The sequence below is a fragment of the Narcine bancroftii genome, chromosome 10 (genome assembly GCF_036971445.1).
Source record: "Narcine bancroftii isolate sNarBan1 chromosome 10, sNarBan1.hap1, whole genome shotgun sequence".
Taxonomy (NCBI): Eukaryota; Metazoa; Chordata; class Chondrichthyes; order Torpediniformes; family Narcinidae; genus Narcine; species Narcine bancroftii.
The window spans coordinates 21,952,328-21,966,423 of NC_091478.1; positions in this window are offsets into that span (position 1 = coordinate 21,952,328).

Below are 14,096 nucleotides of genomic sequence, written 5' to 3' on the forward strand. Positions count from 1 at the left end.
GAGCAGGTAGTGATGAGAAAACAGGGTGGCTTCAGGTTAGGAGAATGGACAGAGAAGTGGCAAATGAAAGAACAGGAGTGTGATGTTGAGGCTTTATAAGGCCCTGGCGAGACCTCGGAGTATTGTGAGCACTTTTGGGCTCCTCATTTAAGAAAGGAAGTGCTGACATTAGGGAGGGTTCCAGAAAGAATGATTTTGGGAATGGAAGGGTTATCTTAAGAGGAACGTTTGCTAGCTCTTGACTTGTACTCGTGGAATTTAAGAGAATGAGGGTGATCTCATGGAAACATTTCAAATGTTGAAATGTTGAAAAGCATGAACAGAGTAGACAAGAGGGCACAACTCCAGGATTGAAGGATGTCCACCTAGCACAGAGATGCAGAGTCATTGCCTCAACCAGAAGGTGGTAAATCAGTGAAATTTTTTGCCACAGGCATTGTATATTTAAGACAGAGATCGATAGGTTCTTGATTGGCCAGGGCATTGCATGTTACGGGGAGTGGGGCTGAGTGGTAAAATGGATCATCACATGAATATATGGCAGGGCAGACGTGATGGGCTAAATTGCCTTTTTCTGCTTCTATGTCTTATAGGACAAGGGCTCATTTTGGTCATCCATAATGAACTTTTGCTATACCCTCAAGAAAGAACAAACACCCTTCCACTGGACTATTAAATTCATTGCCATATGTGCCAAGTCAACCCGGACATACTACGATAGTACAATATAATAAAACAAAAGGGCAGGGTGTGGTGTTACAAGTGCAATCACTGGCAGATACTTTGCAATGGTGGAAGGCCAAAGAAAGCAAACTGGAATGCAATTCCATGGAGAAAGCATGAGGTTGTTTTGTTAATCATTGCTGTTAGAGTAGTAAATTTCATTTTGGTACGTAATTTGGTGACATTTAATTGGAAAGTTATTTTCAGTTATCAAATTGTCAAGAAACCATGCTGTTACCCTTCTATTTACCTTTAAGAAGGATGTGCAACTGATGCCTGTTTATCGAGAGTGTCAGGGAGATGTATGTTTGACCTTTATAAGCTGAACGACTAATCCCTTCTCAACGGTCAGAAGAACAGAATGGGAAGTGGTCCTTCCCCCTTTCTGATGAAGATGATGAGGGCAGCTATTGCCTGGGAATTGTTCAATGAAACCCAGGTTAATGTAGGCTTTGTAAACCTCATTTGTTTGTTGTCAGTTCAGGCTCCCTTGAAATGAAATCCTATCCCTGGCTATCTGGAGATACAATTCATGTCATTCATCTTGTGTGAGAAATTTCAAGGTGCCTCATTTCCACCCTGCACCTTTATCTAATCCTGAGATCAAAACCTTCAAAATTCTTCAGTGCAAATACCCCAAGCAGAAATAAAATAATTTGGAGTTTACATGAAATAATTGTCACCTTAAAAAAAAAACAACTTCTAATGGTATCGCTTATTGCAATTGTAGTACACTGTGGATGTATGGGTATTATTTCAAGAATATGTACTATTACATGAAATTGCCTTCTGCCTGTAGTAAGGCAGAGTCACCATTCGTGTCAACCAGTGCCCCTTACAGTAAGAGAGAGAAGTAGAAAGAGTCCCTTCAGTGTCACTGAGTGTCTATGGATTTGTCTCCAGTGCTCCTGCAGCCACACAGGCCCCTGTTCGATCCATTGGCAACCCAAGCTCTTGCCTTTCCATTGAAGTGTGCACTATAATGAAGTTTATGCTCCAAGGCACATCAAGCAGCATGTCTAAATGCAAATAAAACATGAAGAATGAGTAAATCCAGTAGACAACACCAGTAATTCCGTGGAAGGCCCTGAAGTATTTTGTTGATGACAGCTGTAGCGAGCACCAAGTATTCTTTATTCACTCACTCCCATTAATAATGCTGTCAGAAATCTATACATTTTGTAAAGACAAATAACAACCCCTGGACCCTGCCTAAAACAGCTGCATCTTGTGTCATAAATTCTACTACTAGGTAAAATGTGTTGAATTCCCCAAGCGATCCTGTTGCAAAATATGAAGGTTCCCCATTCTCGGAATATCCAAAATAACAATTTAGAATGCAAAGAATAAAACTACAGCTGCATTTTGAAAGCTCTTCATCCACTCAGTGTTCTGACAAAGCCATTGTTCTCTATTGAGGCTTCTCTCATTTTGTCTTACTGGGAATTAATGTACCAATTCATGTACAAATTAATGTACAAGTTTTTTTTATTCCTGTGACAATTTCCCCTTCCCCCCCCCCAATACATATCCAACTTTATGGAGTTAAACAGGAACATCTGCAGATGCTGGGGTTAAGTGAAATACACAAAATGCTGGAGTAACTCAGCAGGTCACACAGCCTCCAATAGGAAGTAAAGGGTAACCGACGTTTTGACCCTTCATCAGATATACACCCACTTTTATTTTACTTTTCACTTTGTAATTTATCATTTCTCAGCCGAAGGATTCAGTCGAGTATTTTGAACCATTGCCAACAAAGCAATTGGAAGGAGATGTTAAATGGAATCTCCCCAACTTTTCCAACTGTATACACAAGGCCCTAGCCTTCACTAGTAACACAGCCCTGTGACCAACCCCAGAATGCAGTGTTGGAAAGGCATTGCATCAGAGCATGTGGAGCAGCCTGAGAGTTGGAAGAAAACAATATTTGTTATCTGGCAGGAGTTTCCAAGCACTTATTATTCCTAGTAAATGGCCAATGTAGAGCAGCAGATTTGTTGCAGAGGGTTCATTGGTTGACATTGATCAATCATGTGTGTCAATGCTCATGGGGAAAGCAATGCTGTCTTCATTCGTAGTCAGAGAAGATGTGAGAATCTCAATTGGAAGGATATGTTTGCACTAAAGAAGGCACAAGGAAATACAACAGGATGTTGCCAGAATTGGAGGACCTGAGATGTGAGGAAAGATTGGATAGGCTGGTCTTGTTTTCCCAAGAGAGGAGGCGGCTGGGGGAGGTATGTAAAATTATAAAAGACATAGATAGATGGAATCTTTTTCCCATGCTAGGAATGTCAAAAAAGAGGTCATAGATTTAAGGTGAGAGAAAGGGGTTTAATGGAGAAAAATTTTTACACATGTGGGTATCTGGAACTCATTGCCAGAGGAGATAGTGGAGTCAAGATACAATCATTACTTTTAAGAGATAGACAGGCATTTAAATAGGTAAAGCATACAACAAATAATGCAGGCAAATAGGATGAATATAAATTGGCAAAAATGGTCGACATGTATGTGCTGGGTTGAAGGGCTTGTTTCTGTTCTGTATGACTCTACAAGATAGGGTTACTAAGCTGGGGGATGGGAGGTAGAGGAAAATGAGTGGATGGTGTGGATGTGGAAGTCAAGGAAAGGAAGGGGTGGTGATGAGGGGACAGAAGGAGGAATGGATAGTGAGGAAATGTGCAGGGAAGGGAGGAGGGAAAGGGTTAGAGCCAAAGACAGGGGCACTTTCAGAATGGATGGAGGCATTTTCTGCTAGTCAAGAAAAATGGGAGAAAGAAAACAAGAAGCAGGTTAACCTGATCTCAGTCGGAAAAGTGATGTACCCAAACTTCAGGGCGACATGGTTAGTGTAACACTGTTGCAGTGCCCTCGACCGGTATTCAAATCCGGTGTTGCCTGTAAGGAATTTGTACGTTCTCCCCGTGTCTCCATGGGTTTCCTCCAGGAGCTCCAGTTTCCTCCCACCTTTCAAAACATACCGGGAGTTGTAGGTCAATTGTGTGTATTTGGGCAGCACGAGCTTGTGGTCAAAAGGGCCTGTTACTGTATTGTATATCTAAACTTAAATTTAAAACAGGTCTCTTAGAAAACAAGTGAAAAGCAAAACACTGCAGTTGTTGGTAAACTGAAATAAAGACGACTCAGGTCATGCACTAGTTGCCGATTTCCTCAATCCAGACCTCATTTTGCATATGTCACAATTAAGTCTTTGGCTCTGATCAACCAATCAGGTGGAAGGCTTCTCACAGAATATCAGGAAGTAAAAAGTTTTATATTTAAATTATAATTTTTTTTAAATTTAGACATACAGCAAGGTGACAGACCATTTCATCCCACAAGTCTGTGCCACCTAATTTATACCCAAATATATTTTGAATGGTGGGAGGAAACCGGAGCCCCCAGAGAAAACCCATGCAGACACGGGGAGAACCTACAAACTCCTAACAGATAACCTGGGATTCGAACTCCGCTCCTGTTCGCTGGCACTGTAAAGGCATTGACACTAACTGCTATGCCAAAATTAGAATATAATCACAATTTTAATTATAACTGGGATATTTAAGTAACGATGGGGCTCCTTTTGGATTAAGGGAGAAGCTGGACACAAATTTTCAGAAAAATGTTTTCAGTATCCTACAATTTTTAATTGTTCTGAAGGAGTTAGCATCCGTACATTTTTGTTTAGGGTCAGGGAGGTTGGTAACAGTAATTTTGATTTAGGGTTCTGCTAAAGCCTTCACCTACTTACATATAATTGGATAAAGCTTTGAGGTTGCATTGGTTTGCATTATGAGGGAAGTGCTCACAGCCAATCAGTCACGTTGAGCAGATTCCATCTCCAAATTTAGTAAGGGCGGACCATGAGGGTCAACATGGTATTACTGATAGGGACACCCATGTTTTCATGGACAACAGTGTGTTGTGGAGTTTGCTGTGTTTCACAGACCGACACAGCAACCCTGCCACTATTGCCACAAATTCTGGAAAGACGACTCACTATCAACTGGATATACAAACAAAAATGTGCGTGTTGAAGTAAAATGCCAAAAGCTCCAGACACTGTGAAGTAAAAGCACATGGTGGAGGAACTCAGCTGGTCAACGAGTGTGCTTTATGTAGCAAAGATAAAGATACATAACCAAACATTTCAGGCTTGAGCCCTTCGTTAAGCTATAAAAAATGTTGGCAGGCACCTGAACAAAATGGTGGCGGAGGGGCAGGAGGAGGAGCATGGTCCCAAAGGCAGGAGGTAATAGGTGGATAAGGGAGGGAGAGCACACCAGCAAGCAGGGGGAGGAGGGATGTCTCTGTGAATGGAGAAGGAAGGGGGTGGAGAGCTGGAGGAAAGAAGACAAAGGGAAAGAGGAAGGAGAAAGGAGAGTAGGCTGGCAGAAACCGGAGAAGCCGATCTGGGCTGTAATTATTTCCCCCCCCCCCTCCCCACTGTTTTCTGTGGTATGTATTTGGAAAATACATCCTCGTATGTGTAGTCCCCTGCAGGAAGCAATGACGTGGACCGCTGAGAGTTGTTCAGCAAGGATTCTTCTTCTGGAAACACTACACAATTGGAAGCCTGAGTTGTATATTGTACAGAATAGAAAGGTTGCTCTTTATTCAAGAGTTATAACTTTCACTTGGCATATTATGAGGTCAGGATGATAAGTTGAACCATAAAAGCCGAGCCTAATTGTGTTTGTAGACAGCTCTGAGATTCACATTGTTGCTGCATTAAGTACAATATATGCTGACGTGCTGTGGGAAAATGCTATTTTGTTTTCAGTCATTTTATTTTGCTGATGACAGGTGATGAGGAAAAAAATTACAGTCATGTCAATTGCACAGTAAACTCTTACCATTAAATCACCTGCATAAATTGCATGATGAGCCAAAGGTTTGTGCATCCTTTAGTATTCACCAGGCATGTATATTAATGACAACAATGGTTTCCTTTTATTGTGACTTTAACTACTTGCGCATGTCACGTTACACCTCACTGGGAGACTGTCAATCTAAATTTCATCGAATCATTAGATGATGAAGGATAGATTTTATGCAGAAACTTCTAAAAGGTGAGAGAAGTGGCATGGAGGTTCAGGAAGAAAATGACTGAGCCTCGAGCAAGATGTCAGTCTTTAGATAATTCTAGAATTTGAGGGCATAGGTTGAAGTGAGAGGGGAGAGATTTTTTTTTTTAAATTTTTTATTTTTCACACCATAAATCGCATTAACCATGATACACACTTTTTCCTTTTTACACATATACAGTGCCATTTTCTCTCCCCCCCCCTCCCTCCTCCCATCCCACCCTCCCTACCTCCCCCCTCCCGTCCATTTAAGGTATAAAATCTAGGATACATTAAACCAGTCAGACAATGTTGTCATTCAATAAAAATACACCAGAAATTCCACTGAGTTCATTCTTTTTATTTCCTTTTCCTTCCGTTAACTTAGGTAGTGATTGTCCCCGGTAGGTTTTCGCTATTGTGTTTAATGTAAGGCTCCCATATTTGTTCGAATATTTCAATATTATTTCTAATGGAATACATTTATTCATTTCTATATACCATTGTTGTATTTTCAAATTATCTTCCAATTTCCAGGTTGACATAATACATTTTTTTGCTACGGCTAGAGCTATCTTAACAAATCTTTTTTGTGAATCCTCCAAATCAATTCCAAATTCTTTGTTTTTTATGTTACTTAGGAGGAAGATCTCTGGATTCTTTGGTATATTGTTTTCTGTTATTTTATTTAATATCTGATTTAGATCTTCCCAAAATTTTTCTACTTTCTCACATGTCCAGATTGCATGAATTGTTGTTCCCATTTCTTTTTTACATCGAAAACATCTATCAGATACTGTTGGGTCCCATTTATTTAACTTTTGAGGTGTAATGTATAGCCTGTGTATCCAGTTATATTGTATCATACGTAACCTCGTATTTATTGTATTTCTCATCGTTCCAGAGCATAACTTCTCCCATGTTTCCTTTTTTATCTTTATATTTAAATCTTGTTCCCATTTTTGTTTAGTTTTACCATTTGTTTTCTCATTCTCCTTTTCATGCAGTTTAATATACATATTTGTTATAAATCTTTTGATTATCATTGTATCTGTAATCACATATTCAAAGTTACTTCCCTCTGGCAAACTCAAACTGCTTCCCAATTTATCCTTCAAGTAGGATCTCAACTGGTAATATGCCAGCGCTGTATCTTGAGTTATATTGTATTTATCTTTCATTTGTTCAAAGGATAAGAATCTATTTCCTGAAAAACAATTTTCTATTCTTTTAATCCCTTTTTTCTCCCATTCTCTAAAGGAAAGGTTATCTATTGTAAAAGGGAGTAACTTGTTTTGCGTCAATATTAGTTTTGGCAATTGATAATTTGTTTTATTTCTTTCTACATGAATCTTCTTCCAAATATTGAGTAGATGATGTAATACTGGAGAACTTCTATGTTGTACCAATTTTTCAACCCATTTATATAATATGTGTTCAGGTATCTTTTCCCCTATCTTATCTAATTCTAACCTAGTCCAATCTGGCTTTTCCCTTGTTTGATAAAAATCTGATAGGTATCTTAATTGTGCAGCTCTGTAATAATTTTTAAAGTTTGGCAGTTGTAAGCCTCCTTGTTTATACCATTCTGTTAATTTATCTAGTGCTATCCTCGGTTTCCCCCCTTTCCATAAAAATTTCCTTCTTATTTTCTTTAACTCCTTGAAGAATTTCTCTGTCAGTTGTATTGGCAATGCCTGAAATAGGTATAATATCCTTGGAAAAATGTTCATTTTAATACAGTTTATCCTTCCTATTAGTGTTAGTGGTAAATCTTTCCAATGCTCTAAATCGTCCTGTAATTTTTTCATTAGTGGATAATAATTGAGTTTATATAGTTGGCCGAGATTTTTGTTTATTTGTACACCTAGGTATCTTATTGCTTGCATTTGCCATCTAAATGGTGATTCCTTCTTAAATTTTGAGAAATCCGCATTATTCATAGGCATTGCTTCACTTTTATTTACGTTGATCTTGTAACCCGACACTTCTCCATATTCCTTCAATTTCTTATATAATTCTTTTATTGATAGTTCTGGTTCTGTTAAATATACTATAACATCATCCGCAAATAAACTGATTTTATATTCCTTGTCTTTTATTTTTATCCCTTTTATATTATTTTCTGTTCTTATCAATTCTGCTAATGGTTCTATAGCTAACGCAAACAATAAAAGGTGATAGTGGGCATCCCTGCCGTGTTGACCTGCTTAAGTTAAATTGCTTTGATGCATGTCCATTTACTGTCACTTTCGCTAATGGTCCCTTATATAATGCTTTAATCCAATTAATATACTTCTCCGGTAAACTGAATTTTTGCAATACTTTGAACAAGTAATTCCATTCTACTCTGTCGAAGGCCTTCTCTGCGTCTAAAGCAACTGCTACTGTTGGTGCTTTATTCCCTTCTACTGCATGAATTAAGTTAATAAATTTACAAATATTGTCTGTTGTGCATCTTTTTTTAATAAATCCAGTTTGTTCTAGATTTACCATTTTCGGTACCTGTTCTGCTAATCTGTTTGCTAACAGTTTAGCTATTATCTTATAATCTGTGTTAAGTAAAGATATTGGTCTATATGACGCTGGTGTGAGTGGATCTTTCCCTTGCTTTAGTATTACTGTAATTATTCCTGTTTTACATGAATCTGGTAAGCTTTGTGTTTTATCAATCTGGTTGATTACTTCCAGGAGGGGCGGAATTAATAAGTCTTTAAATGTTTTATAAAATTCTATTGGGAATCCATCCTCTCCTGGTGTCTTATTATTTGGTAATTTTTTTATTATCTCTTGTATTTCTACTATTCCAAATGGCTCTGTTAATTTATTTTGTTCCTCTATTTGTAGTTTTGGTAGTTCAATTTTAGTTAGAAATTCATCTATTTTCCCTTCTTTCCCTTCATTTTCAGTTCGGTATAATTGTTCATAGAATTCTCTAAAGTTTTCCTTAATTTCTTTTGGATTATATGTAATTTGTTTGTCTTTTTTCCTTGATGCCAATACCATTTTCTTAGCTTGTTCTGTCTTAAGCTGCCATGCTAGGATTTTGTGCGTTTTTTCACCTAGTTCATAATATTTCTGTTTTGTCTTCATTATATTCTTCTCCACCTTATATGTTTGTAGTGTTTCATATTTTATTTTTTTTTCCGCCAATTCTCTTCTTTTAGTTGTATCTTCCTTCATTGCTAATTCTTTTTCTATATTTACTATTTCCCTTTCCAACTGCTCTGTTTCCTGATTATAGTCCTTCTTCATCTTGGTTACATAACTTATTATTTGCCCTCGAATGAATGCTTTCATTGCATCCCAAAGTATAAACTTATCTTTCACTGATTTCGTATTTATTTCAAAATACATTTTAATTTGTTTTTCAATAAATTCTCTAAAATCCTGCCTTTTAAGTAACATGGGGTTTAATCTCCATCTATACATTCTTGGAGGGATGTCCTCTAACTTTACTGTCAATATTAAGGGTGAATGGTCCGATAGTATTCTAGCTTTATATTCTGTTTTTTTTACTCTATCTTGCATACGAGCTGATAACAAAAATAGGTCTATTCTTGAGTATGTTTTATGTCTAGCCGAGTAATATGAATACTCCTTTTCCTTTGGATGTTGTTTCCTCCATATATCCAAAAGTTGCATTTCTTCCATCGATTTAATTATAAATTTGGTTACTTTGTTCTTTCTGTTAATTTTTTTCCCAGTTTTGTCCATATTTGAATCCAAATTCAGGTTGAAATCCCCTCCTATTAATATGTTCCCTTGCGTATCTGCTATCTTCAAAAAAATATCTTGCATAAACTTTTGATCTTCTTCGTTAGGTGAATATACATTGAGTAGATTCCAAAACTCCGAATATATCTGACATTTTATCATTACATATCTCCCTGCTGGATCTATTATTTCCTCTTCTATTTTAAATGGCACATTTTTACTAATTAATATAGCTACTCCTCTTGCTTTTGAATTATACGATGCTGCTGTTACGTGTCCTACCCAATCTCTCTTTAATTTCTTGTGCTCCAATTCAGTTAAATGTGTTTCTTGCACAAATGCTATATCAATTTTTTCTTTTTTCAGTAAATTTAGCAGTTTCTTCCTTTTAATTTGGTTATGTATTCCATTAATATTTAAAGTCATATAGTTCAACGTAGCCATTTTATACTTTGTTTATCTTCCCTTTCCGTTTCTCGATCATTACCTTTCCTTCTTATCCATTTCTGTTTTCTTGTTTTGAACCCTTTATAAGACAACATTCCTAAAACATCAAACATTTTCCTTATTCTCCTATTTAAAACTTCTTTAGCCCCAATCCCCCCTTCCCCTCCTGAGTTGTCCTTTATCCCTTGTCAGACAACCACATCTCCCCTCTCCATTTGGATTTGCGAATTCACTCGCAAGCGTCAGCTGGTTTTGCAGTGACCGTAACTCCTCCCCACCCAGCTCCCCCCAGAAAAGATTTCACTTTTCATATGTAACAAAGGTCACTCTTTTAATTCCCTCCTTATTCCCTCTATTCCATTTCCTTCCCTTATTAATTCTTGTCTATACTATCTATATTTTCCTCTAAATACGGATACATTCATGTATGCACATTATACATATACACACAAATACCTCTTTACCCACATACATATAAATCGTGGTCATTTTTACTCTTATTACATGTCTTCATCTCTCTGTTTGTTTTGTAGTTGTTCTGCAAATTTCCTTGCTTCCTCTGGATCCGAGAATAGTTTTTTTCCATAAGATCGTTTTCGATGTATTGAACTCCTTCTTCAGGAGTCAAAACTTATGTGTCTTTTTAGTTCGCAGTCTTTTGTACTCTCATTACACGTCTTCATCTCTCAGTCTATTTTGTAATTGTTCTGCAAATTTTCGTGCTTCCTCTGGATCCGAGAATAGTCTGTTTTGCTGTCCTGGAATAAATATTTTCAATACCGCTGGATGCTTTAGTATAAATTTATACCCTTTCTTCCATAAAATCGCCTTTGCTATATTGAACTCCTTTCTCTTCTTCAGGAGTTCAAAACTTATATCTGGATAAATGAAGATTTTTTGCCCTTTGTTGCCCTCTCTTACTTTTTCCATTGTTTTCTCCAGTACCTTTTCTCTTGTAGTATATCTTAGGATGAAAGCCTTCGACACCGTGAGCAGGAAAGGGCTTTGGCAAATACTAGAGCGCATCGGATGTCCCCCAAAGTTCCTCAACATGATTATCCAACTGCACGAAAACCAACAAGGTCGGGTCAGATACAGCAATGAGCTCTCTGAACCCTTCTCCATTAACAATGGCGTGAAGCAAGGCTGTGTTCTGGCACCAACCCTCTTTTCAATCTTCTTCAGCATGATGCTGAACCAAGCCATGAAAGACCCCAACAATGAAGACGCTGTTTACATCCGGTACCGCACGGATGGCAGTCTCTTCAATCTGAGGCGCCTGCAAGCTCACACCAAGACACAAGAGAAACTTGTCCGTGAACTACTCTTTGCAGACGATGCCGCTTTAGTTGCCCATTCAGAGCCAGCTCTTCAGCGCTTGACGTCCTGCTTTGCGGAAACTGCCAAAATGTTTGGCCTGGAAGTCAGCCTGAAGAAAACTGAGGTCCTCCATCATCCAGCGCCCCACCATGATTACCAGCCCCCCCACATCTCCATCGGGCACACAAAACTCAAAACGGTCAACCAGTTTACCTATCTCGGCTGCACCATTTCATCAGATGCAAGGATCGACAATGAGATAGACAACAGACTCGCCAAGGCAAATAGCGCCTTTGGAAGACTACACAAAAGAGTCTGGAAAAACAACCAACTGAAAAACCTCACAAAGATAAGCGTATACAGAGCCGTTGTCATACCCACACTCCTGTTCGGCTCCGAATCATGGGTCCTCTACCGGCACCACCTACGGCTCCTAGAACGCTTCCACCAGCGTTGTCTCCGCTCCATCCTCAACATCCATTGGAGCGCTTACATCCCTAACGTCGAAGTACTCGAGATGGCAGAGGTCGACAGCATCGAGTCCACGCTGCTGAAGATCCAGCTGCGCTGGATGGGTCACGTCTCCAGAATGGAGGACCATCACCTTCCCAAGATCGTGTTATATGGCGAGCTCTCCACTGGCCACCGTGACAGAGGTGCACCAAAGAAAAGGTACAAGGACTGCCTAAAGAAATCTCTTGGTGCCTGCCACATTGACCACCGCCAGTGGGCTGATATCGCCTCAAACCGTGCATCTTGGCGCCTCACAGTTTGGCGGGCAGCAACCTCCTTTGAAGAAGACCGCAGAGCCTACCTCACTGACAAAAGGCAAAGGAGGAAAAACCCAACACCCAACCCCAACCAACCAATTTTCCCCTGCAACCGCTGCAATCGTGTCTGCCTGGTCCCGCATCGGACTTGTCAGCCACAAACGAGCCTGCAGCTGACGTGGACTTTTTACCCCCTCCATAAATCTTCGTCCGCGAAGCCAAGCCAAAGAAGAAATATCTTAGGAATTTTACTAAAAGAGATCTTGGCTTTTGTTGTGGTTGTGGTTTAAAGGCCAATGCTCTATGTGCCCTTTCTATTTCCATTTCTTGCTGTAGTTCTGGACATCCTAGGATCCTAGGGATCCAATCTTTTATAAACTCTCTCATATTCTTGCCTTCTTCATCTTCCTTAAGGCCCACTATCTTTATGTTATTTCTTCTGTTATAATTTTCCATTATATCTATTTTCTGAGCTAACAGTTCTTGTGTCTCTAACTTTTTTATTAGATTCCTCTAATTTCTTTTTTAAGTCTTCTACCTCCATTTCTACTGCTGCTTCTCGTTCTTCCACCTTGTCCATTTTTTTTCCCATTTCTGATAAGGTCATATCTATTTTATTCATTTTCTCTTCTGTATTGTTTATTCTTCTTCTTAAATCATTAAATTCTTGCACTTGCCATTCTTTAAATGACTCCATGTATTCTTTAATAAGAGAAAGTATATCCTTTGTCTTGCCTGCCTTTCCCTTCTTCTTCTATTTCACTGTACTCTTCCTCTTCTTCTTGGTTGGCCATCTGTTGTTTCTTTGTTGTCTTTTTCTTCTCTTCTTTCTTGTTTTCATTGTCTTCTATGTTCTCCTCTTGCTGCAGGTGTTCTGCAGCTGTCATTGCCGGCTGTGGAGATCGACTCCCCAGCTGGTCACCCCTCCCGTCGGTGTGTTTTTTTGCATGCGCATCGCGCATGCGCGGTTGCGCACTTTTACTCGGCTCAGCGAGCCATTTTTGTAGTCCACTTTCTACCGACCTGAGGGAGCGGGTTTCTCTCTCCACCGCGGGCCTCTTCGAACAGGTAAGGCCTTCTCCTTCTTCTTCCGTTGTCTTCTCTTCCTCTCTTCTTACTGTTGGTTTTGATTTTTCTTTTTTCGTCGCCATCTTCTTTCCACCTTTATACTCACTTTACTTTAATTTTTATTTTTGTGCCTTTGTGTTTTCCTGTTTTTTCCGACTTTTCTGGAGAGGGCTGGAGTTCACCGTCCGGCCACTACTCCATCACGTGACTCCTCAGGGGAGAGATTTAAAGAAAGATGAGGTGCAGCTTTTTCACTCAGCAGGTGGTCCGTATCTGGAACGAGGTGCCACAGGAAGCTAGCAAAGTGGTGCAATGACAAGATTTGATGAGGCATTTGGACAGATATGTTATTTGGAAGAGTTTAGAAGGATATGGTCCAAATGCAAGCAGATGGGATAAGCCCTGAATGCCAACGAGGTTGGCATGGATGAGTTGGACCAAAGGGTCTATTCTGCATTGTAGAATCTCATGATTCTGTGACTCTGACACAGCTACCATTTGGTGGAGCACCAAAACAGTGTTCCAACAACTGAACCATCCTTTTTTCCAGGGAGCGCAGCTTCCCCTCTATTGTGGTCCATAGAGCCAGCTCCTGCATTTCCGCCAGTTATTCATTCTCACCACTCTCCCCCAAACAGATTAGGTTCCACTCATCCTCACCTTTCACCACATCACCCTCTACATTCAGTACATCATCTTTCTTCTTTTCTGCTAGTTGATACTACACCTCATCACCACCTCTCCGCACGACTCCCTTGTCCACTCATCCCACCTCACCTCAACCCCTGGTGCAGCCACAGGAGGTGGACACTTGCTTTTACACCTTCTCCTGTGCCACCAGTCAGAAACCAGAACTGCCCTTCCAGCTGAAGCGTAGATTCCTGTGCACCTCCTCCAACTGTATCTACTGTATTCAGTGCTCCTGAAGTGGTATAAAAACCTACCAGTGGTGGATGGCATTCTTTGCATGGATTGGCAA